Source organism: Bos javanicus, chromosome 12, assembly GCF_032452875.1.
Source record: "Bos javanicus breed banteng chromosome 12, ARS-OSU_banteng_1.0, whole genome shotgun sequence".
NCBI classification, from domain to species: Eukaryota; Metazoa; Chordata; class Mammalia; order Artiodactyla; family Bovidae; genus Bos; species Bos javanicus.
In genome coordinates this window covers 69,123,568-69,150,071 of record NC_083879.1, presented here as the reverse complement: position 1 = coordinate 69,150,071, position 26,504 = coordinate 69,123,568, and the positions used below count along the sequence as shown (strand labels likewise).

General features: G+C 42.2%; 1 long non-coding RNA gene and 1 other non-coding gene across 2 annotated transcripts in view; one reads left to right on the top strand and one right to left on the bottom strand.

The window, feature by feature from the left end:
- Positions 1–252: 252 nt before the first annotated feature.
- The window catches only part of LOC133258532 (uncharacterized), a 39,076-nt gene continuing 12,824 nt past the window's right edge, over positions 253–26,504 (bottom strand). The window contains exon 2 of the long non-coding RNA XR_009740072.1: positions 253–25,979. This is a non-coding gene — a long non-coding RNA (uncharacterized LOC133258532). The remainder of the gene's footprint in view (positions 25,980–26,504) is intronic.
- LOC133258708 (U2 spliceosomal RNA) lies at positions 17,342–17,532 on the top strand. Its single transcript, XR_009740159.1, has one exon. It is a non-coding gene; the product is annotated as a U2 spliceosomal RNA (small nuclear RNA).

The window sequence follows — 26,504 nt, the reverse complement described above, 5'->3', positions numbered from 1 at the left end:
CAGTCCTAAGTCACTTCCTGAAGTTAAATTTGCCTGCGGAGCAGCTTTCTGATAGAGTTAATGGATAGGGGCACCACTGGGGAATTCATTTTTGTTAATTTAAGGACTTAACAGTAGCTCCATCCCACCCCCACCCTCCACTCTTCTCCCCTCACCCCCCAGTAACTAGTTGGTTGGTTCCCCCCCCTTTTCTTTTTCTTGATCCCTAGTAAAACAGAATGTGTTTCCTGCGTTGTAGACATCCCCCCTGTGTTTTCTGTTCAGCGTGCGACAGTACTAAATAAGAATGAAAGGGTTATATAGATCCTTGGAACTGAGTATTTATAAGCTCACCGCTTGGAGAAATTACTTATCGTTTTAGCAAAGGTTATTCATTTGGAATCTTTCGATTTAAAGACACATGCCTCCCTTTCAGATGTAATTTCTGTGAAATGATAATAATTCAGCAGTTGGTAGAAAGAGCAGTAAACCCATATATCAAGATCACATTCCAGCCCTCTCCCATTTCTATTTCTGACACACAAAAAAGGGCAACATATTAATAAAAGAGAAATTCAGAATTTATTTTCATTTGTAGTTGACACAACTAAGAACTACTGTAAAAAAGATTATTTTTTTGACCTTTGTCTTTTTTTTTTTTTTTTTTTTGCTGAAGGGGAACTAAGACCAAACTATCAACCTTAGCAAACTTGAATTAACCACGATTAGATTTTTTTACATAATGTCTTCTTAGGAATGATTAGGAATGCTTAGGAATGATTGTTAGCAAGCAAAGACATATACAGGTGTATGTACTTTAATACTGGAATATAAAAGTCATTGTTTAAATATGGAGAACAATAAATCTTAGGGATATCAGAAAATTTGGGATCAACTGAGCTAAAATTTAAATTAAATGTGTGTGTTCATGTATGTGCCTCCCCTATTTGGTTGAAAGTTGTAGTAACCAGCAGACATTTACTGATAAGGGCTTCCCCAAATCTAGGACTGAGGTCATTACTGGGAAGGTCAAAGGCGATGTTGAGTTGAGTAGAGATCCATGGAATCATGCACAATGTGCAACTACATTCATCTTAATCAAAAGACAACAGAAGATCTCAGCGTTGGAAAGGCCCTTAAAGTCATCTAATCTCACCACCTTGTACTTAAAACATGGCTCTACTGATAATGCATTATCTTATGAGGGTGGAGAAGGAAGGAGTGCCTCTTGAACTGACCCAGTCTGTCTGGGGTGTGTGGTAAACTTCTTGATTACTTAATATTATCTATTATCTGCCAGTGAAAAGGTCTGACCACAAATAAAGCAGAATGCCTAGATGGAATCCCTTGTTAATTGCTGAACAATACCTAAGATTGAGAAATCTGTTGTCCAGTCACTCAGTCGTGTCTGACTCTTTGTGACCACATGGACTGTAGCATGCCAGGCTTCCGTGACCTTCACTATCTGCCAGAGTTTGCTCAGACTCAGGTCCATTGAGTTGGTGATGCCATCCCACCATCCGATCCTCTGTCACTCCCTTCTCCTCCTGCCTTCAATCTTTCCTAGCATCAGGGTCTTTTCCAATGAGTTGGCTCTTCACATCAGGTGGCCAAAGTATTGGAGCTTTGGCTTCAGCATCAGTCCTTGAAATGAATATTCAGGACTGATTTAAGATTGACTGTTTTGATGTTCTTGCTATCCAAGGGACTCTCAAGAGTCTTTTCCAGGACCAGAGTTCGAAAGCATCAAGTCTTCAGCACTCAGCCTTCTTTATAGTCTGACTCTCTCAACTGCTGGAGAAGGAAATGGCACCCCACTCCAGTATTCTTGCCTGGAAAATCCCATGGATGGAGGAGCCTGGTAGGCTACAGTCCATGGGGTCCCAAAGAGTCAGACACGACTGAGGGACTTCACTCACTCACTCACTCACTCTCTCATCTGCACATGACTACAGGAAAAACCATAGCTTTGAATATACAGACCTGTGTCAACAAAGTGATGTCTCTGCTTTTTAATATGCTGTCTAGGTTTGTCATAGCTTATCTTCCAAGGAGAAAGCATCTTTTAATTTCATGGCTGCAGTCACCATCTGCGGTGATTTTGGAGCCCAAGAAAATAAAATCTGTCAGTTTCCATTTTCTTCCCATCTATTTGCCATGAAGTGATGGGACGGGATGCCAGAGAAATCTGAGTGTCTGCTAAAGTCAGATGCTTCTTGAGTAAGGAGGAGTAGGGGTGAGGAAATGGTGATACCCAAGAAATCTCAATATCCTCTGCCAGGTTTCCGGCAGGCCCTGGGCAGCTGCTTGGGCTTCAGTTAAAAATTCATGTCATCACTGCCGTGGTCTAACTAGAAATGATTCAAAATGCTGGCAAAGTCTCCCAGCACATCAGTGGAGCATACCTCTGCACGAGGGCAGGAACGAGCTCCGATGGTGGAATCAAGGACAGTGGACAGGAGTTTAAGCTCTTTGTGGACAGATGACAACCAGACATGGTGATTATAACTCCATGGAATTACAACTCAGGGATCCCACTCATGAGTGCCCCCATCTTAAAAACACCATGGGGCTCACAGATGGCAGCAGAGCCTTCAAATTACCCCTTGTAAGTCTCATGAAGTCTCGTGCAAGTGCTATTCAGATGCATTTGTGAACTAAGAGGAGCCATTCTTCTGGATTTGAAAGCCAATTGTTTACCACTTACCAGGTTTTAAAAACTTTTTCCCTTGATTTACAGAGAGTGACTGATTTGATTGACTTGTTCAGTGCCTTGAATTTCATAGCAAAACTCAAACAATGACCACTAAGGTCTGAGTTGTATGGGGAGGATTTTGGCAGCTGAGTCCACATACCCAAGGATGAAGTCCAAAGCTGTTTTATTTCCGCCCTGGTCACATTTTTTTTTTAATTTTAAAATTTTTATTTTTGACTGCCCTGGGTCTTTGTTATGGCCAGCGGGCTTTCTCTAGTAGCGGGGCACAGTCATAGTTGTCTGCAGGCATGTGGAATCTTCCCAGACTAGGGATCAAACCTGTGGCCCCTGCTCAGACAGGTGGTTCTTAACCCCTGGACCACGCCCTGGTCACATTTTTATCCAGAACGTCCTACTTGTTGAAGGAAAGGGCTGGCTGGCATTTGGTCTGCTGGAGCTCTGGGCGGCCAGCTCTGCAGGTTGCACAGCACGCCTTAAAGGACAGGCGTGCCTCTTCCCTCTGATTCCTTTTGCTAGAAGGACACACTTTCCTGATAAATGAAACCTGGGAACCTCTCTTCTCTATAATTTGCATTAGAGAATTAGGCAGAGGGCCTACGAGGCTTACGGGCCCCTTGTGCTGTTCATCTGGCATCACAGAGCTGCTACACAGCTCCACGCAGATAGTGCAATCGCCACCACGTTCAACATGGAAATTACTCTGTAATTGAACTCTATTAGACGTTAAGGTTGAGCCTCCCTGAAGGAAGAACTGTGAACATTTGGGAATATTATCTGGGAAATTTAGCTTTAAAAAAAACATTCATTTGAAATATTTGGGTGATTTATTTAAAAAGTGCTTTCCCAGAAGTTTAAAATATTCAAAGAATGACCTAATTCTTCCTTCCTATTGATATGTAGGCACACATCCTATAAGACACACTGTCTATCCTAATTGCTTAGGCATTGAATTTCAGTGCTCTCTGGAGAAAGAAGTCAGATTGAATCAATAAAAGAGAAAAGGCAGGTCCCTAGCCTGGCCGCTCTCCTGAGCCACACTGTGTTGCATCTCCACCCACCTGCTGGACACCTGAACTTGGACGTTTGTAGATACCCCCAGGCTCGGCTAACTCAGTGCTCCAACCTCCCCTCTTCTACTAAATGACTCCTCCTCCTGATTCCCTGATTTGGTGCTCACAGCCACCTTCCTTCCTTTTGTCCTGAAGACTCATGAGTCCTCAAGGCACGTTGGACATTCCCTTGCACTATCTCTCACACTCCACCCTTTCTTTCAATTCCCATTGCCTCCAGACCCCTGCTGCTTCAAGCTTGGGTGATTATAATAGCCTCCTAACTAATCGCCTACTTGTTTCTCCCCCTTCAATTCACGGCTGCCACAGTAATCTTCCTAAAACACCATTTAATCATGCCAAACCCTTAATTAAAAATCTTCATTATCTCTTCATTACCACCAGGATAAAGTCCAAGCGCCTTAGTTTCCTTCCATTATCTGGCCTCAATCCACGTTTCCAGTTTCTTGCCCACTATTTCCCCACAGTCTTTGTAGACGCCACTAAAACCAGTCTAGTCACACCATTCATCCACCTGGAATGATTTTTCCAGCCTGTCACTGAGATCTGTGTTCATTTTTTGAGGCTCAGGCCAAGTTCTCCTGCCTTTTGTGAGGTTTCTTACCTGGGTAACTAAGTCTTCCTCAAAATTTCTAGAATACACAGTGTCTCGAGTCACAGCCTACCACAAGGCATTATTTAGTTCTACTTTGACTGTGTGCATGCTCAGCTGTGTCCAACTCTTTGAGACTCCATGGACTGTAGCTTGCCAGGCTCTTTTGTCCATGGGGTTTTCCAGGCAAGAAAACTGGAGTGGGTTGCCATTTCCTTCTCCAGGGGATCTTCCCGACCCAGGGATCGAACCTGCGTCCCCTGCATCTTCTATATTGGCAGGCAGACTCTTTAGAACTGAGCCATCTGGGAAGCCCCCTACTTTGACAATATGTGTCTTAAGAGCAGGGATAGTTCCAGATGCATGTTTACATCTCCCTCTCATTAGAATTGGGTTTCACTTGTGGCTCAGCTGGTAAAGAATCTGCCTGCAATGCGAGAGACTTGGGTTCGATTCCTGGGTCGGGAAGATCTCCTGGAGAAGGGAACAGCTACCCACTTCAGTATTCTGGCCTGGAGAATTCCATGGTCTGTATAGTCCATGAGTTCACAAAGAGTTGGACACGACTGAGTGACTTTTACTTCATTCATTAGAATCACACCGCCACTTACTGCCTGTCATCCCCAGTAAACACCAATTATGATGGGATTTGGTTTTAAGATATTTGCAGTTTGATGGCCAAAGGAAATAACTGTTATAGTGTATCCATTGTGATCAATCCCTATGCATGCCTGGCATATCAGATTATAAAAGGAATTCACTTGGTGTGGATGAGTGCTTGGTTAAATTCAACCAAGCCCAGAGAGATATAATAAGGGAAAAGAAATGCTGGGGAAATCATTTGCAAGGAAAGACTGCACTCTTCTCCACCTATGAGGACTAAAGAATACAATGGAGGAGACCCTTGTGCATAGTTGAAGAATGGAAGAGGTTGAAGCGGAAGCAGGCACAATCGTGTTCAGAACTGTATATCTCTGCCCCTTCTTTGCTACACTCGCCCGAGGAAGACACAGTCCACCAGGCATGGAGAAGCATCAGGTAGTTCTTTGGATTTTCTCTTACATTTTAGCTTGGATCACAATACTGATAGCTTGTCCTGAAGAGGCTTTGTTGTTGTTCAGTCGCTAAGTCATGTCCGAGTCTTTGCAACCCCATGGATTGCGGCATGCCAGGCTTCCCTGCCCTTCACCATCTCCCAGGGTTTGCTCAAACTCATGTCCATTGAGTCAGTGATGCCATCCAACCATCTCATCCTCTGTCTCTCCCTTCTCTTTTTGCCTCCAATCTTTCCCAGCATCAGGATCTTTTCCAATGAGTCAGCTCTTCACATCAGGTGACCAAAGTATTGGAGCTTCAGCTTCAGCATCAGCATCAGTCCTTCCAATGAATGTTCTTGCCTTGAGAACCCCATGAACAGTATGAAGAGGCTTTGGTGCTTTTAAAGAAAACAACCCTATAGTATCTTCCCTGTTCTCTGCAGCCAGGAGTGCATTTCATCTCAAGGGCTTTTCCCTCCAACGCTTCACCTTGACTCATGGTATCCCCTAGGGATGAAGAGCTCTCCTTGACTCCGCGGAGTCCCGAGAACGGGCACTCAGAACTCACTTGCCAGCATCACGGGAGGGAAAATTTTCCTTAGAGTCATTTGAGAAGAGAATGCCTCTTACCTGTCTTCTCTCACTTTCCTCCCACTTTGGGGGAAGAACCATCAAACAAACAAACAAAAAAACCCCAACAACTTCATAAGGAAAGCAGTAGCAGATAGTTGAGGATGTTGGGTCTTCTTTTTCTTTTCCTTTTTCTATCTCCCCAACCCTCTTACTTCTCTTTAAACACATTTCACTGGGAAACAGGAATCTGGGCCACTTGAGCATTATCATTACTTCTAAAAGCCAGAGGCGCAAATGATCACCTCTACAGTTGGCATGACCTGGGCACTAGCCTGAAGCCTTCCTATGTCATCCGCGTCCCACTGGACGGCTGTCACTGGAAGGAGCCCCCAAGGATGAGATGATGCCCTCTGACTCACTAGTCTCATTCCCCAAAGGGTCTTACCATGCGGGCTTTTGTTTGTTTCTCCTAATAAATCATCAAAAATGGTATTTCAGTCAATGAGACCTGAGGTCATAAGAGACCCAGAAGACATCGTTTTCAAGAGCTTGAAATCATTCTGAGCAGGTGAACTGACACTCACGTGACCTATCTCCAGGTTTAGGTGACATGTAAACACTTTTACAAATGACAAATGCAATAGAGTATGTGGCTTAAGGAAGTATTCTGTGTTAGAAGGTGTCTTGTGCTGTGCTTAGTTGCTCAGTCATGTCCAACTCTTTGCGACCCCAAGGACTCTAGCCGCCTCGCCTACCCCTCCAGGCTTCTCTGTCCATGGAGATTCTCCAGGCAAGAATACTGGAGTGGGTTGCCATGCCCTCCTCCAAGAGATCTTCCCAATGCAGGGATGGAACCCATGTCTCCTGCATTGCAGGTGGATTCCTAGACGGTGTCTTAAAAGAGGTAAATTTGAGTGAGATTTTGATGCAGATGAGAGAAAGTGGAAGAGAGAGGTGTATAAAATGATACATGGCTGAGTCAGAGTAATCCCTGTAAGGAAGACAGGAGTTTGATTAAGAAAGGATTCTGGATGAAAGTTCACTTTCTCATCAGGCTTGAAACACAGTTTTAATCTAATCTAGCTTTATGTGCATGGCAACCAGCACAGTGCCAGGCACAATAAATGGGCAACAAATGGCTGATAAATTAATGCACAAGAAACTACTTAATTGCAGGATCAAATACATCCAATAAAAAGTTAACTAGTGTAGGACGTCCCTGGTGGTCGAGTGGCTAAGACTCTCTGCTACCACTGTTGGGGGCCCAGGTTCGATCCCTGGTCAGGGAACTAGATCCCACATGCCACAACTAAGAGCTTGCACGTCCCAACTAAAGATCTCACACACGGGAACTAAGATCCAGGTTAGCCAAATAAATAAATATTTTTTAAAAGTTAGTGAGTGTATTTCTAGCTTTCTTCTATCTCAGCATAAGTTTCTTTTTTCCTTCTCCTATTGCCTGCTGCTCATCTTTTTGACTTTGTGACAGGGTTGAGTGGCAAATGGAAATGCCTAGATTACTATTATACACACATCTATAATGCTCTACTTGACTCATGGAGGGTGTGAAATCAGAATGCCTCATGCACTTTGATCCCTCCATAGCAGAGAGGCTATACCAATGCTTAAGAGAGATAATATCAGTAAAGCGTGTTTAAAAGCTTTTGGTTATTGGATGGACATTAAGATCCTGAGAGACCTACCAGTCACGTTCCAGATCATTTTTGTTCTATAGGGAATTTCTCTATAAAAAAATTCAACTCACCCAGGGTTTTTTCCCAGATCAAAGTAACAGTTGTCATGATCCTGTCTAATCTGTGTACAAACTTCATATAATATAACCTCCCAGTGTGAACAGAAGACCACAACAATTTCACTCCACTTGGAAGGTCATCCATAGCACATAGAGCAGAAATATGAGCAGGACACTCATTCTTTAGAGGGAAAAAAATAAGGAGGGCTTTCCCTCTGTGTGACCTTGGAAGTCTCCATAGTAACTGTGCTAATTAGCAGACTGTGTCTGAAGATGGGGGGGGGGGGGGAGGGTGACTGCTCCCTGACCTCCAGGCACATGAGTGCCACCTAGTGGAAATCCCACTTCAATACTTTCCAAATAAAACAAGCCCAACTGGATTCATTTCACTTCCCTTTGAAAAAGATTACTTTAAGTTCACACAGGTACATAATTTTAAATATTTTAACAAAGAATTATAACTTAGAAGTCAAAATACCAAGTCAGGAAATTTAAAAATCCAACCAATACTTTTGATCACAATTTAAGATTTCACGTATTTTCAAAGCCTACAATGCAGGAGACCAGGGTTCGATCCCCTGGGCGGGGAAGATCCCCTGGAGGAGGGGATGGCAACCCACTTCAGTATTCTTGTCTGGAAAATCCCGTGGACAGAGGAGCCTGATGGGCTACAGTCTATGGGGTCGCAAACAGTCAGATACGACTGAGAGACTAACATATTTTCAAAAGTCCTGATATATTTTTCAAATATAAGGAACACTTTCAAAACTCAGGAAGAAAAACACAACAGGCATGGATGAGTGGGTGAGAATAGGGTGCACGGGGACAGAAAGGAGGCCTTTCATTATATACTATGTTATTTGTTTTCAAACCATATGAATATATTGTTAATCACTAAAAAAGATTTTTAAAAGTCAGCATCTATTCATTTTGCAAGCAGTTGTGTCATTTCAGCAAAAACAGTAACACTTTTCACATTAAATCTATTTGCTAATTTGCAAAGAAAAATGTGTCCTCGTCATGAGGTTAAAGAGTTTTCTCTGTGTGAAAGTACTTGTCTGCTGAACATAGATGGCATACATAGAAACTTCATCTCAATCACAAAGACACACACACTCCCCTCCTCCGAGTTGCTTACATCTTATGTGGAGACACATCTCAACTATTGATTTTTCAGAAAACACTTATGTCAATGGTCCTCAACTTCCTTGAACAAGCACTACCAAGTACTTCACCTAATTTGGTCCTTGGACTTACTAACTAAAAAGTAAATGGATGTTAAAAGTTACAAAGCAAAGCTCAAAGAACATGTCCTTCAGGTTGCCACAATGCTGAAAGAAGACTTCCATTTATCTCCTGCAACTTGGAGAGAAAAGACGCGTGGAATCCTGAGCCCAAAGCCGCTTACTGTGGTGACAAAGACGGGAACCCAGAAATGCCAGGCTGACCTTATCAATGTTCCTGTGATACCAGGCCACCGTCAGTGTGTTCAGGGTGGCAGAGAGGGTAACGCCTTCCATCACAGCCCTAAAAGTATGATGATTTGCTTTGAGGTCATTTTCTAAACAGTTGAACTGTCTGGTTTTAAAAATGTGAAAAATATCGTGTAGTCCTGAAGGCTTTCTGCCTCTATGTGTGATTTAATTTTTTCTGTCTACAGACCACTTTGCTGTTGCTTGCTCATTGTGATGTCTGATTCTTTTGCGACCCCATGGACTGTAGCCCACCAGGCTCCTCTGTCCATGGGATTCTCCAGGCAAGAATACTGGAGTGGGTAGCCATTCCCTTCTCTAGGGGATCTTCCCCACCCAGGGATCAAACCTGTGTCTCATGCTTGGCAGGCGGATTCTTTATCACCTTGTGATTTAGTAAAAGGCCCTGGAGATTCCACAATTGTTTCCACAATATTGAAACAAAGCATTACACATAAGCAAACTTGACAGCTTCGGCTAAGCTGCTGCTGCTGCTGCTGCTGCTAAGTCGCTTCAGTCGTGTCCAACTCTGTGCGACCCCATAGACGGCAGCCCATCAGACTCCCCCATCCCTGGGATTCTCCAGGCAAGAACACTGGAGTGGGTTGCCGTTTCCTTCTCCAATGCATGAAAGTGAAAAGTGAAAGTAAAGTCGCTCAGTCGTGTCTGACTCTTCGTGACCCCATGGACTGCAGCCTACCAGGCTCCTCCGTCCATGGGATTTTCCAGGCAAGAGTACTGGAGTGGGGTGCCATCGCCTTCTCCCACAAGTGGGTGCAATTTTTTCAAGTTCATTTTGGAATTTTGGACCAGCTTGTTCAAGTGAATTAAGACACACAGAACCACCATATCAATGTCAATGCATTTTGGATGAATATTTGGAAAAAATGCAATTCTGCCCTATTTAAAGCATAATAATAGAAAACCCTAAAGAAAATCAGTCCTGAATATTCATTGGAAGGACTGATGCTGAAGCTGAAACTCCAATACTTTGGCCACCTGATACAAAGAGATGACTCATTGGAAAAGACCCTGATGCTGGGAAAGATTGAAGGCAGGAGGAGAAGGGGACGACAGAGGATGAGATGGTTGGATGGCATCACCAACTCCATGGCGATGAGTTTGAGTAAACTCCGGGAGTTGGCGATGGACAAGGGAGGCCTGGCATGCTGCAGTCCATGGGGTTGCAAAGAGTTGGACATGGCTGAGCAACTGAAATGAACTGAATAGAAAATAAAAATACATGTTTGGGATTCTGCGTATTTTAACTAGACGGATCACAGATTGTGGCTTAAACATAATCTAACTTTTTCCTTTTTTAAAATTAATTTTTATTGGTATATAGTTGATTTACAATGTTATGTTAGTTTATGCTGTACAGCAAAGTGAATCAGTTCATAATCCAATCTTATTAGTACTTTTCGGTATACCTTATGTGCCATATACCATATATGTTGTATGCCAAGTATAAGTGCTATCTTTTGTATATATGTGTGTTGTATGTATATATATATGTATATATATAACACTATATAAAAATATTCAGCAATTATTTGTGACATATGTTCATAATTTTTCCTTACTCCTATTTCCTTCAAGAATTACACTGAATAGAGGTTGACAGCTTTAAAAAAGGTAAAGCAAATGTGTTTGGAAATTTTAGATACATGCATTTCTATCTTTTACTGTATAAGTTTGTGATATTATCAAAAAACTATAAAATAGGTAGAGTCAGTGATGAAGTCATTATCCTGTAAAAATGGATTAAAATAAGAGATTTTTATTTAACTGACAGCTGGTTGTGGTATTATTTAAAAAAGGGGGAATATGTAAATGGCAACTGTTGAATGATATCCAATTTACAGTCCTAGTCACATGACTACAAAGCTAAGAAGAAGTGAAATTGAACCATCCTCCAGTAAATTAAACTCATGCCAATATTCCATCAAAACTGTTGGTCCAACCATTCTCTTCATTTCCTCTGAGTTGATCCAACCCTAACCTGTCAGTTCTGAAACTGTTCTTCAAGCAACAACCACAATCCAATATTTAGTAACGAGTCATTAAGAAGGAAAAAACCCCACAAAACAGTCAGAACTTGATCTTGGACTCTTAATTAGAAAATCTGCATCTTGCTAGAGCTATCGGCAGTAGGAGAAAAATCTTTGCTGTTTTTCTGTGTACGTGATTTTGAAGCTATTTCCTCTAAAAGCATGAGCCATTTTGGTTACTTAGTTTGGTTACTCAGCTACAAGCTGAGGAGAAGCTGACATTTTCCATGAAACATTATGACTATTTTCTTTTTCAAAAAGTCTTGTATAAGACACATTTTGCCACTTACTAGATGGGTTTACATGTCCAACTGAATGAGCTATTTGCAGCTCACTCTCCAATGAATGGATAGAAATGGTGATGGTTTCAATTTGACCATTTTAACAACTGAATTGGAGCTAATAACCTTTCTATTCAGAATTCTATCTTAGAACAAACAGCAGATCTATTAGCAAAATTATATGAATGAGATGAAGCCCTGGTTCATATATAATACTTTGAACATCTACTTTCTAACATGTAATTACACACGACATGATCTGCTTCAACACTACTTTCAACATACCCTGTGAAAATTACATTTACTTCTTGAAGAATCTCATTTTTTTCTGCAAACCTGTTTAAACCATTAGCTATGCTATTAAACAGATTAGAAGGAAGGCAAGACAAGGGCATTGTCTCAGTTTAACTTTCCCTTCCCCATTCATTTATCCACTCATCCATTCAATGATTCAATATTTATTGTCTAATAAGGGCCAGGCACTGGACATTATTTCAGCAGACAAGAGGCATAAATCCCTGCCTTCATGGCGAAGACAGACTTGAATCAAATAAACACAAAAATAAGAATCTAGTTACGAAGGAATGTAGATGAGGTGAGGGCTAATTCTGTTGTCTGGAGGAGAATAATAGAATAACCTACTTTATCTGGTGCCTGGAGTGGGTATCTTTGAGAGAGTGACATTTAAATCACCTGAAGGATGAACCTGAGGCAGCCAGGTGATGAGTGAAGTGGGTTAGGCTTTCAATAAACAAGTAATTTTTGTAGTAGAAGTTCGCAATACGTGGAACACATTTCCACAAAGAAAGTATTTGTTGTTTCTCTGAAATCTGAATTTGACTGGGTCTCTTATCTGGCAATCCCAGGTGGGGCCTGAGCCCAAAGCGTGTGGGAAGGCCTTGAGACGGGCCAGGCTGTCACCTCTCAGGAGGACGGGGTCAGGTGGCTGACAGGAGGCAATGGAAGGGCAGTGGATGAGTTGAGATAGGAGAGCCAAGAGCCCCAGGCCCCTGCATGACCTGTAGGTATCATATTTCATGCCTTCTATCTTGCCTAAAGCAAAGTTTTTGCAGTACACTAACCAGAGGCTAAATTTCAATGTAATATCATTTTTCAATTACTATTAAAAAAAAAAAAACCCAAGAAAGAGTCTCAGGAAATATATGAGCTGTTAATTCCAGAAAGATTTGCTTATTTTTTTTGAAAGACAAGCTTAAATAAGGCTTTGGCGGATAAAGCCTGTGTATGTTCAATCTCTGCTTTCCTCTTGGTTATTTCAGCCTGAATCGGCCGGGCCTGTCATGGCACATGCAGGGGGTCCTGAAAGATCCTCTCCGGGGGAAACCTATTGCACTGGCCAGCGAGGTATCCCGTGGAGGCACGTGATTCAACTCTTGCCTGTTAAATGCTGTCAATTTCAGTCCCTTTAGGTAGTCTTCCATAAACCTCTCTGAGTAGCAGATGTAATTTGGTCTTCTTAGATCTCTGAGTCAAGTAAACACGCTAGCTTCTGTTTTACAATTTTCTACCTGGTGTTAGAAATTACATCACTATACAACCTCCACTGCTATCTTTCCCTCACTCCCCTAAAAGCATGTATGAATGTCAAAAAGTTGATCATATGTTCCCAATTTATTAATATTTAGCGGGTAGCTTTTCTCCATATATAATTAAATAATATCACAAAGTCTTTGCCTCAACCCTGAAATATTCTAGAAAATAACAGAAAACTCTGCAAAGAACAAAACCGTCTCTACTCGTCAAAGAATTAAAACACAGTGATGTCAGATCTAGCCGCCACAAAGTCTCCTGGCCTGTCCTACGTGTGCATGTATGCCTCTTCTGTAATTCACTGACTTAGTATTAGATAAGCTTCCTGTGTGCTACACAAAGTGTTTTCTAGCACTTTAACACGGAAGGTCAAATAGAGCCTTATTAAGTGTATTAAGTAAATCAGGCATTGAGGGTCTATCAAGTTAAAAACCCAGCACAGTGACAAATCCTAGGAGTACTTAATGAATCCTATTTAGAAATAAAAAGGAAATAATACTGGAAAGTCAAAGAATCCCTGAAGAATAGAGTTTAAATAGTTACAAACTAAGGGTTACAAATCTCATTTCCTTTTAAGATCACCAAGGATTGTTGTTCAGCATCTAAGTGTCTGACTCTTTTCCATCCCATGGACTGCAGCATGCTAGGCTCCCCTGTCCTTCACTATCTCCCGGAGTTTGCTCACATTCATGCCCATTGAGTCAGTGAAGCTATCTGACCATCTCATTTTCTGCCACCCCCTTCTTCTTTTGTCTTCAATTTTCCCCAGCATCAGGGTGCTTTCCAATGAGTCAGGTCTTCGAATCAGGTGGCTAAAGTATTGGAGCTCCAGCATCAGCAGCAGTCCTTTCAATGAATATTCATGGTTGATTTCCTTTAGCATTGATTGGTTTAATTTCCTTGCTATCTCTAGGACTCTCATGAGTCTTCTCTAAGAGTGCCACAACTCAAAAGCATCAATTTTTTGGCGCTCAGCCTTCTTCATGGTCCAACTCTCACATCCGTACTTTCACATCACACCAAGGGTGTCTAGGGTGCCTTTCTGCAAATACATTTAAGGCCAGTAACCTCAAGACTGCCTTCAGCAAAAGAAAAGACCAAACACATAGGAAGTAACCCACAAAAAGAAATCTGCATTTCATATTTCTTTTGGGAGATATATTAACTTCCTAAAGCTGCAGCAACAGAGTTACAGACTGGGTGACTCGAACAATAGAAATATATTGTCTCACAGTCTGGAGGCTGGAAGCCTGAGATCAAGTTGTCGGCAGGTTTGTTCCTCTGAGGCTGTGAGGGAGAATCTGCCCCAGGCTTGACCCCCTGACTTCTGGTGGTTTGCCAGACATCGCTGGCTTTCCTTGGCTTGTAGATGCATCATGCCCATCCTCTGTCTTAACTTGGCAGCCTCCTTCTGTCCTCACACCCTCTTCCTGCCCAAAGTTCCCCCTTTTATAAGGACACTCCAGTGTTCTTGCCTGGAAAATCCCATGGACAGAGAAGCCTGGCTGGCTACAGTCCATGCAGTCACAAAAGAGTTGGACACGACTTGGGGGCTAAACAACAATAGGGAATAGTTGCATATGAAGCAAAGAAAAAAAGGAATAGAGCCCACCCTAATGACCTCATCTTGATTATCTGCAAAGAACCTATTTCCAAATAAGGCTACATTCACAGATTCTGGGGACTAGACTTTAGCATCTTTTTGGGGAACACAATTCAACTCGGATTAAGAGGTACTGGACAACCATCCAAATACTTTTGGGTTTCAAAAAAGGAAACCATGATAAGCTGGTATGGTTTCCTCAGCTTCAATTTTGATTCATGAACAGTGGATGTTTGAATGCAAAAGCCTCTTAATCTAGACAGTGACAGGAAGGCAAGTGCCACACCACAAGATGCTGTTAGATCAGAGAGCTGGGCGGGAGATGATTGCAACTCATTTTCCTGACCCAATGACCAAAAATAAATTATCAAAAGCTTCAAAAAGATTGATTTAGAAAGCTACTAGTAAGGTCTGATTTTGATAAGTCATGATTCCTTATAAATACAGATTGCCTAGTCAGCTGGTGAAAAGAGACCCAGGCAAAGTCAGAGTTCTGCTTTTCGGGCACAGTCTCCTCAGACAGCCGGTAGCTTTGCTATTTTTAATATTTATTCATTTGTATTTGGCAGCGCCGGGTCTCAGTTGCCGCAGCCAGGATCTTTGTCCTCATTGCAGCATGTGGGATCTTAGGTTGTGGCCTATGAACTCACAGTTGCAGCACATGGCATCTAGTTCTCTGCCCAGGGATGGAACTTGGGCCCCCTGCATTGGGAGTGTGGAGTCTTGTCCACTGGACCACCAAGGAAATCCCCGACTGGTAGCTTTAGGAAGATAACTACAGCAGCTCTTATATCTGTGAGTTCAACCGACCATGGATAGAAAATACTCAGGGGAAAAAAATTTCAGAAAAGTTGCAAAAAGAAAAACTTGAATTTGCCACTTGCCAGTAACTATCTACACAGTATTTATATTGTATTCAGTTTTATAAATAATCTAGAGAGGATTTAAAGTGTATTGGAAGATGTGCATAGGTTATGAGCAAACTCTGTACATTTTCTATAAGGGACTTGGGCATCCACGGATATTGGTATCTGTGGGGGTGGAGGGGGCAGGGTGAGCTGGAACCAATCCCCCTTGGATATGGAACGATGATTGTAGCATTTATTAGTCCCAGCATCCTCAAGAGGGTTGGGCAAATAATCCTTAAATTCCTACCCAGACTAATGTATCCGTCACCACTGCACACTGAATGACCTGGTGAGATACACCCATCATTCCTGAGACAGGACAGGAAGTAGTTCTTTCCAGTGCTCCAAGGTGAGACCCTCAGTCCCTAATTCATGCTGTCTGCACTCTGTATGCTCCACTGATTCAACTCTTACCTGCCAATAAACGCTACATTCACTCCCACTCACAGTGAAAGGATGGGGTCCTGGAAATATCAAGGCACTGATAACAGGAAATGAGAAATTTAGAGGAACTCTTACTTGTCAGCATGGCAAGGTGCTCCTCTCGTCTCTTAGTAGCTTCCTCTCCACTTATCAGCACTGGAAGTTACTCTGTGGACAGTCCTACAGGGGAAATGGGAGCTGAGGGCTTTGCCTGTGACAGGTGGGTTGACCTATGTAGAAGGCTTAACAGGCAAAGATATCCGAGAACTAAAAGGATCATGGGCACATTAAGAATTGTCCACGTAAGTGCAGAGGAAGGGCCGATCTATAGAGTGGTCATGTCTGGGGACACCAGTCACCTTCACCAGGATTAATTCAGAAACGCCTGATGGCGAGGTTGAGAGACTTACTTTTGTCTTTTCGGAACCAGGATTCTATAGAGTAGTTGTTAACACATGCATGTTTTTGTGACCATGAACACACTGTTGGCAACCTTAGCTGAGACACCACTTCAACTGGTTTCCACAAGGATTCCAATCCATATTGACTAGAAAGTGTCTTGAGAGCCTCAGAAAAGTACTGCAAATCTGGCTCCCACTTGAATCTTTGAACACTTCTTCAAAACACACAGAAGAGAATGGAAACCAGGAATATCTATGGATGAAGGCTTGGCAAGAATGTCTTTCCAACATCGTGGCTAGGGTTTTTGTAAAATTGTCCAGGAAACTGTGTCTTCTCACCTTTATATCCCTTAACATCGTTTGCCGAGGAAGGACAAATCAGGCTTCTTGGTGGCAATTACTACAGAGAAGTAGGAGTGAAGTTAGGTTTGGTGTGGTGAATTTCTTGGAATTTTCAGAGAGGTAATGTGACAGCCCTGCTTTCCATTTGGCAATGTCTACTGGAAGACAGGTTCTTTGGAGCACTCTCATATCGGAAGCAGTAGCTGCTGTTTTCCTATCTAGTACCACACTTTTAAGCCAACAGTGACAAAGCTTCCAGCATTCCATGAAGGGATATGAATCTTCTTTGGCTGGAAGTTTAGACTGGCTTTTTGGTTTACAAGCATGGAGCAGAGATTTTTTTTTTCTTTCTGAGAACGAGTTACTGGTTCCTGCTGAGTGAGAACACCGGAATGGAATGTCACTACTCAAACCAGTAAGACTAAGATTGTCAAGTGATTTGTCCCCTGTCACCGAGATAGAGCATCAATACCACTGTCAGGACTTCTCTGGCATATGACACAAATCAGAGTTGCAGAAATCAGAGTGGTGAGCATACGTGTATCTTCACAAAAGCACACACCATAATGTGGATGGATAGGTACATGGTGTATCTTCCTGGTCTTTTGGCTAAGATCAAGTGTAGTATCTGCTCTTATCTGTTTAATATCTGATATGTCTTCTAACTGAGGAAAATGTACTCTATGGATTTTTGGAGCAGGGAGTTGGAATAGGAGCTTGCTCTGTCCACTCCATGCATCGACCTAGTATTGCAATACCTCCAGAAACTGAAAAAAAAAAAAAAGGAAAGAAAGGCACATGGTGTAAGGGGACTCAGTGCAGTTTCTTCTCCTTGAAAATCTTGATTAGACGTTGAGCAATCCTCTGTCAGGCAGGCTTTTGGATTTCCGATGCGGCTCTAGGCTTCACTGGAAAAAGAACAGCCACACTGAGATACACAGGAGTCCTTTATGAATCTCTGCAAACACCAACCCCAGTCCTTCCTTCAGACCAAGTTGGTGATGTGCCTCCTCCTTCGGTTGTCCTAAATTACTTTCAGTTACACATGTGTGCAAGTTACCATTTACACTTCCTTCCTGCCTCAGCTTTCCACAGCAGTGACAGTGATTATAAATGCAACTGAAGGGGGGGGGGGTGTTCGTACACAGATAGCAGCATCCTAAATGTTGGTTTAGGGAGGAAGAATTCATGACCACTAATGGCAAGGCTAATAACAGTGGGTATAAAGAAAAGTTGGGGTGTGGGAGGAAATAGTCCTTTAGCATCCGCTGGTTTGCCCCATCAGGGGCCCCCAACCCCCGGGATCTAACACACACCTGATGATCTGAAGGAGGAACTGATGTAATGATAATAGAAATAAAGTGCACAATAAATGTGATGTGCTTGAATCATCCTGGAACCATACCCCTGCCCATCCCCAGTCCCTGAAAAAACTGTCTTCCACAAAACCAGTCCCTGGTGCCAGAAAGGTTGGGGGTCACTGATAAAGGGGGTCCTTTGGGCTGGACAGTTACATCAGTCATCGTCTGGGCGGCAGCTCACCCCTTTCCTGGTACCATTTATCTTTCACCCAATATTGTCTGTGACTCAAAGACTCCCATCCACGATAAAGACTTCAAATAGGTGGGGAGGAGAATTAGGAGCTTGTAGACATCTGGTGATAGGCGACTCAGATTTAGGCTTAGACGTTACAGGATCTTCATTTTAAAACATCAAAATGTTCTTTTTGTGCAGTTTGAAACGTGAATTTCAAAGATGACCCTAATCTCAGGGGAGTAGATAGTCTGTCCCACAGATGTGAATTTTGCTAGACAGCCCATTTTTGCTCCCCCGTGAGGAATTAAAGTAGATATGCTAAAAGGTTGTACCTCTTTCAAAGCTGATTCTCCCTGTAAGAAAGTGTTAAACCACAGAAGGCGATGGAAATGGCTGATAAGGCGTCTGGTCGCTGTCACCACCTCCGTGGGTGGCTGCTCTTTTGACGCATCTGAATTTGAAGCAGGGTTGGGGGGCTGTTGGTAACGAAGTCTTATGTTCAAAATGTCCATGGTCAAAAAGGTTTGCAATATAACGAACACCCTTATCATCACTCGAATCTTTACAACAGCTTGGATGACTTTTTAATTGTGGCTTAATATAGTTAATTATGGCAAACCTTCCCTATTTTCCAGGATGATGAATTAATATTACAGATCATTAATGTTACTAAATTGGCATAATGACATAGTAGATTTAACGTCCCAGTTATGTTAAGACCTGCTTGATAATTTGGCTCTTTTGTTATTTGCCTTAAATAGGGAAAGCATGCAAGCGAGCCTTTTAACAGCAGGCTGCATGTAACTACCTGTGTCATTTTTCCTTAATAAATTATTGATATGGAAAAGCCCAAACGGAGGACTTCTTCAGACTGTATGTGAAGCCAACATTTTCTTTCTAATATCCACTTCATCAGTATAAAAGTTAGAAAGCTGCAGCTCTTCAGCCAGGTTTTATAATTAGACAAGACTGCATTTTACATCTGCAAAAGACTCATGCTTAGTGGGGGAAAAATGAGAAACGTGATATGTTCCATTCTGTTGCAATGGTTATACCATTTTAATCTCTTAAGTTCAATATATATCCTCTAGCAGGCTATACTTCTAGGATTTCATTTTTAGATCCTTAAGGCTGCATATATCTGTCAAACCGACATAATGAATTTAAAGTGCTAATGCCTAGAAGACCAGAAAAACATTGAAATATATCCTTGGTTGATTAAATTACCACCTCCAGCTACTTTACATCCTTCTGTCCAAATAGATTTTCTTTTTTACTTACCAAGTGCTGGATCTGGAAGATGCTGAAGATGTAATTTTATAGTAAAAACATACACGTCTTCAGACAAGAGCATTTTATTTAAGCATCTTTTTAAAGTCTGTAGAGTATTTCTGTGATAGAGCTTACAATTTGATTACGGAGTCTTTCAATTACGCTCAACCTGCAGGTTAATCGGTGACTTTCAAGTGTATTCTTGGAATGGAATCTATGCTAAACATTGGGGGTACTAATATTCAAATGCTGTGATAACAGTATCTAAAATAATGTGAACTTGTTTTGCAAAAATATAAAGCAACCCTGAATACTAATCTTCATGTTAAAAGTTGTTTCTTCAGGAATTGCTTGGATTGACAGACTGACAACTCAAAGTGGCAACAGTGACTCAGACACATTCCTTTCTCTTAAATAGGGTGGCTTGGTCCTTTAAATAGTTAGTCTGTTACAAAAATGAACCCAGGTGCCAAATTTTACTCCTCCTTGTAAAAGGGGCAGTCAAAATAACCCTAGAAATAAAAGTGCTGTGGACCTGAGTGGGGAGAAAATATTGATTTCTGCACTCAACTTTTACTGCTGGAATTTAAGGTAGAATCAGATGTGAAATATTAGTCATGTCTTTCTATATGTGTGTATTCAAAGACTTACAGTGTACTGCCTTAAACAATCTGTACATGCTTATCACAGTCAGGTTTCAAACACACATATGAACACACACGTACACACCTGATTACATAATCACAGAACTCAGATCTACACATATTTCAGTAATTGCCCTCACACAAAGGAAAAGTAGCAGCAAATGTAGCTGCAGGACCCGGTGGGACTCATTTTCTATTGGAAGATGGCTCATTACAAGCATAGACCGCAGGATGCCTTGTCATGGCCACCAGCCTCTGGGAGGACCCATTCTGACCACACGTTCACCGTCTGCACCTTTCTGAACCTGAGCGAGGGTGTGAGAGAAGGGCTCCGCCATTTCAAGGGGAAGGTTCTAGAACCTTGCGATACTAACATACAGTGCAAAGACAGTGAGCATCAGTGGTTAGACATTGGGGTGCTGTGACGTCTGGGGGTGAAACTAAAGACTGAAATGAATGTGAAATAAAACGACAAGTATCAGAGGAAACAGGGGCAGAGACCGAAGGCAAGAGAGCAGATTTGTAGTGCTTTGAAATGAAACGTTATAATCCCTCTGACAATCCTGTTGACTATGAGCTATAGCGCTAGGAGTACAACACAGGAAAAAAGATACATTGTAGGATAAACAACTTCTTAGAAGGTAAAACTGAATGGTCAAAATAGATGAATAAGGACACACAATGGAGAGGAAAAAAAGAAATGAGTCCATGGCAATATGAGAAAAAGGCAGAAGTGAACAGAGGACAGAAAGGCAGAAAAGAAAAAAAATGTAAATGAGTGAGACAAAAAAGCCAAAAGACGAAAAAGAAAAAAGAGAACAAGAGGGGAAAAGAAGTAATATTTTCCTTGATAAAAATGCACAAAAGGGAAGATGAACTTTGTTCTTTTTCTCTTTCTACTCTCCTCTCTTTTTCTGCTTTTCGCCTCGCAGCACGCCAGCCTAAGCTGAGAGCTGTAATGTCATTAAATTGCAAATGCTTTTTCATTTCCGACACACACTGTTTACTTATCTGGCAAAAACATATGTTGGAAGGAATCCGTTAAATTCTGCCCATTGCCTTGGGTAAAAGTGCAATGGAAACGGACCCACCGAGCGTCCTCTTTCTTCTTCTTTAGCACTACCCTTATCTACAAGACGGCTTCGCAGAAAACTGGCTAGTTCAATGAAAAATGAAGATACAGCGGGAGATTAGGGAAGAACACTGAGCACAAAATTCCTGGAGAGAGGTCACTCCATTGCAAATGATTTCACTCCTCTAGATCTGCATAAATTACTATTTTTAAGGCATCTCCAAAGTCTGTATATTTTTCTCACTCTGTCAAACATTTAATTTCACGCCCCGTGTTCTGAATATGCTAAAATGCATATCTCTGATGCACCTTTAAGCCAGAAAAACGAATGCAAAATTGAAGATAAAATGATGTGATTTACACTACAAGCCTATTACTTGAGGTATTTACATATAGTTTACCTCTGCAGTTCTGAGGATGATTTATTAAAAAAAATCTGGATTAAGCTCATATAAATATGTATAAATCTTTGTTTAGAAAATAGATTTTGCAGCTGTTGTGTCAAAAAAGTTCTTTAAGATTCTGTGAAGAATTTTCCTTTCAGCATGCTTTGAGAGGGGAAAAAAAGGGGGACAAAATTTGACATTCTGCTTGGTGGGGTGGCGGGGAGAAAAGCGTATTCCACCATCCGGCGCTTATAAAGACTCCTTTATTGCCCTTCTTGGCCCAAAGCAGGTTGGCCCCTCCTCAATCTTTTCTTATACTTATTTAATTTTCTTTTCTCCTACCCCCCCCCCCCCATTTTTTTTGCTTGAGTCCAAATAATAGTGCCCTGGATTACTAAACTGAAATTAAATATCAGTGTTTAATGACTGAAACAATCGTGAGTCTTTTGCATGTACCCCTTCGTGTCCCTTGGCGCCTTCTGGCACCTTTACCCAATTCGCTCTCTTCCAAAATATCTTCCCAGCGACTCTGCACTGACACCAAACCCGGGACTTGCCACCCGCCGAGAGCCACTTCCAGCTACCGATTTGAAAACGATTATTAACACACTGCAAGCAAGATATCCTATCCTATGGGAAAGTAATTCTAAAAACACGATACTTCCTATAAACAATCCCCACATGTGTGTTTTTGCCTTTCTCTCTCTTTCTCTCTCCATTTCTCTCTCCCTCATCTAGAATTTTGCCTCTTTGTCTGAAAAATGCTTTCTTCAGTCCAGCCTCTTCCATACCTCTCTGATCCCCATCCCTCTGTAATCATTGTGGGGGAATTATTCTCTGCTATTTTCTTGTTAGGCTTTGGGTTTAGGAGAATTTAGATAACAAAGTTGACTAATTCAGAGCTGAACGCACATTGGACTCTGCAAATATACCTTCTGCCACATGATAAGGGCAGGGCCAGCTTCTGGGCTGCACCTGCCGAGATGCTGTGGGAACAGCTGCTTCTGGAAGCAGGTACTGGGGACAGCTATTTCTTCAAAGCCTGCATTAATCCTTTTGCAATTAAACAAGAAAGGGATGTTCACAGGCATTCGATCGCTTTCGGGGGTGGTGGTTGTGGGATGGGGGGAGATATGAGTTTGCTTCCTGAGATTGAATTCCAGTTTTGGTGTGCGGTGCCTGCTTAAAGTTGACTAAAGACAATTTAAAAGAAAGAAATTGCAGTCATTTTCAAAAGTTACGAGTCATTCTTTTTTGCACAAAATGGCCTAACAATCCCCCCTAGTGGTCCGTTTCCTGTTCCTGTGATTTATGAACACTCTCCTTTTCAAAACTGCCCACTTGGTGTGTTTATAGGCTCATAGCAAAGAAACTGGAAGAAAAAAACAAACAAACAAAGTCAGACTATTTAGAGTTGAGATGAGCTTTCCCTGAAGTCCTCCTTTCCTATGCTCAGACAGAGCCTCATTTCTCAAAAACTGATGGGACTAAATCCTACCATAAAGCCAGCTTTCTTTTTCAAGGATTTTCTCAAAACTGACAAATAACCTGAGAGCTCTGGTGTTTACAATTCCCCTCGCTGAAATCAAGGAATAGACCAGGGGTGTGATGCACTCAAAATACTGGATTTGGGTTTCTGAAGGGAAGAGGAGTAAATCATGGAAATGGCCTGCACCTTTCTTTCAAGAAGGTTTGGCCCAAACTGGATTATTTCAATCCTTTAGGACAGAATTACTTTTATATGATGAAAGAACCCTGTCTCTCAAGTGTAACCACTCAGAAAGTGTCTGGTCACCGTTGCCATCCAGTGTTCAATCCTTTTCTTGACTCTGCACAAAGAATCCTCCTTCCTTCAGTGTTTGAAGGTGAGATGACACCCTCCGCGGCTTCCTTCTAGGTTCTGCCTACACAGGAAGCCTGCTTTCCCCGAGTTGAGGCCAGCCGAACATTTCAAGCCTTAAACACTGAGAAAAGGAGACACCCTACTCCCCTGAGTGCCGGTTCCCTTCCCTCAGCTGTGTTCCCAGTCCTGCTGCTTTTACAGACCAGATAGAAATGGAATCCAGCACATCCACTGATTGTGGAAGAGGCTCTATAGCATCACCCTGGACGGCTTAGATGGGGAGAGTATCAAGATTTCTTACATGACTGGGTGTTCCAGTCTGTTCAGGCTACTACAACAAAATACTTCAGGCTGGTGCCTTAGAAACAGCAGAAATTTACTCATCACCCCCCATGGTTGTATTCTGGCAAAGGCCCTCTTCAGACTGCTGACTCAGACTCGCTGTGTCCTTACAGGGTGGAAGGGGAGGGAGGCCTCGAGTCTCTTTGAGGAAACTAGTCCCATTCATGAGGACAGAGCCGACCACCCCCCAAAGGCCCCACTTCCTAATACCATCACATGGTGGGGGGGTGGGGGGGGCATTGGGATTTCAACATATGAATTTGTCAGGGTTGGCAGGAGGGGCACACAAATATTTAGAGCACAGCGGTGGAACATGGAAGAAGAAGAATTTTAGATCTTTGCTAAAAACACATCTACCAAAAGCAGCGCAAAATAATTCTAAAACCCTAAAGCTTGACTCACAGGAAGCTTATGACATTAGGAAATAGTGACATCACAAAATGAATCCTTTGGGACTTACCTGGTGGTCCTATGGCTAAGACTCCGTGCTCCTGATGCAGGGGGCACAGGTTCAGCCCCTGGTGGGAGAGGTAAGACCCTGCATGCCACACGGCGTGGCCAAAAACAAGATAACCCACTGCCAACCTCCTTGCACTTTAGCCTTGAAAGCTTGGACTTATTTTAAGTCTGGGTTTCTCCCAAATGTCTAGACTTATTTTTTCAATAACACTTGGACTTGGCTTCATTTCCTTCCTTTCAGTTTCTGCAGTCTTCATCCTGGTTTACAAAATCATAATTTCTTGCCAGAAACATCTCTGGGAGCCCCAGAGCCCCTTTTTATTTATTAATTAATTCATCCTAATTCCAGTGGCAAGAAAGATCTACCTAAACATGCAACTTCCCTTCTCAGAAGTGAGCTCTAGGTCCCAATGATATTACCCTGAAATTTCATGTCCTGAACTTTGAGGCCCCCCAAAGGTATGTGGCCTTTTCAGTCATTCAGTAATGCAACTGTGACATTCTTCTATCTGCTAGACCATACTTGGATAAACCAGTTTGCTCTTCCTCGAACCAGGACTTCGATTTTCACATGTACACACACCCCTCCTGCACAGACAAATTCACCATCAATCTGATGAAGCCTAGACCTCAGGACCTATCTCATGGGTCATTTCTAAGAACTTACACCTAATTTTGCCTGTGTTTCTTAAAGAGGACTCCCTCTCTACCAAATTAGGTAAGTTTCAGGCTCCACAAAATTGGTACCTGCTCCCAGTCTCTTACCACTGAACCTGGATGTGAGCATTCACTTAGTCCAGAACCTTCTTAGGACCTAGGCCAGCCTCTCCTGTCTCTGAACTACATGTCTTGCTTGTACACATTGTTGGTTTTAGGAGCTCAAGGGCTTTCCCTGTGATAATGTTCTCTTTTCTATCAGATGACCCAGTGAACGACTCCACGGTAGAGACGGTCTCTTCTTTACATTCCGTACCAGAATATCAATGTGTTGGTTCGCTATTCGTAGTGTGTGTGCGTGCACGCTAAGTTGCTTCAGTCGTGTCTGACTCTTTGCAACCCTATGGACTATAGCCCACCAGGCTCCTCTGTCCATGGGGATTCTCCAGGCAAGAATATTGGAGTGGGTTGCCATGCCCTCCTCCAGGGGATCTTCCCAACCCAGAGATTGAACCCTGGTCTCCTGCATTTCAGGCGGATTCTTTACCATCTGAGCCACCAGGGAAGCCCATTTGTAACGTATTGAATGAATATTTGACTGTTTTGGGGGAAGCTGGCAACTGTTCATTTATAGGTATCTACATTAAAGATCATTAGAGGCTAAAATTGTAACTGTCCAATCCCAAGGTCATTCAAATAAAAATCAAAATAAGCAAACATTTATGGAGCATGTTCATTGCTGCATCTTTAAACCTAGCATGGGTGGGTAATCAACACTTCTTGATTAAGTCATTTGTAAGTCAGGACTGGGGGTGAAGGGTGAAGCCTGTTACTCACTGGTTTATCACTGAAGAAGCAGGGGAATTTAACTGGTTTCTGGCATGGGCAGGAGCTGGACATCAACCTCTTCCTCCATTGCTTCTACTATCTTCTGTGTTGGATTCACTCTCAGGCAGGTCTAATCCATGTAGTAGCCTTCAGAGCCTCTAAGCATATACACTATTAGCTCAGAAGCCCTAAAGTAAAAACAAAACAAGACAGAAAAACGAACAACAATGGTAAAACTCCTTTTCCCCCCAAACTGCCAGCAAAACTTGTGAAATCAAGTGTCATTGGGCCAACCTGAAGCACAAGCTGAGTCACCTCTTCAGGTAATGAGTTTTTTATGTTAACTACATACCTTAACAGCTTGTCTTTGAAGTATATGCCTAAGTTAGATCATAAATCCAAGAACCAAGTTTACCCTCCAGTCTTGAACCTTGTTTAATTCTCAGCTTGTGCTCAAGAAAGAATAAATTATGATCATAATGTTACAGGAAACAAAGTTAACAATTCAAAATCAAAGGTCATGTTCATGTCTAGAAAAAAAGTAAACTGGCCATTTATGGAAAAGCAGCAGTCATTGTGATCTTAACTTTCCTAACCAAAATAGACTATAAGAAAAAAGAACAATGCTCCAAGTAGATTACACTACAGGAAGTGTACTGATTTCTGAAACCCTTACCCATGCAGATGTTTAATGGTGCAAAATCTGGCCCCTG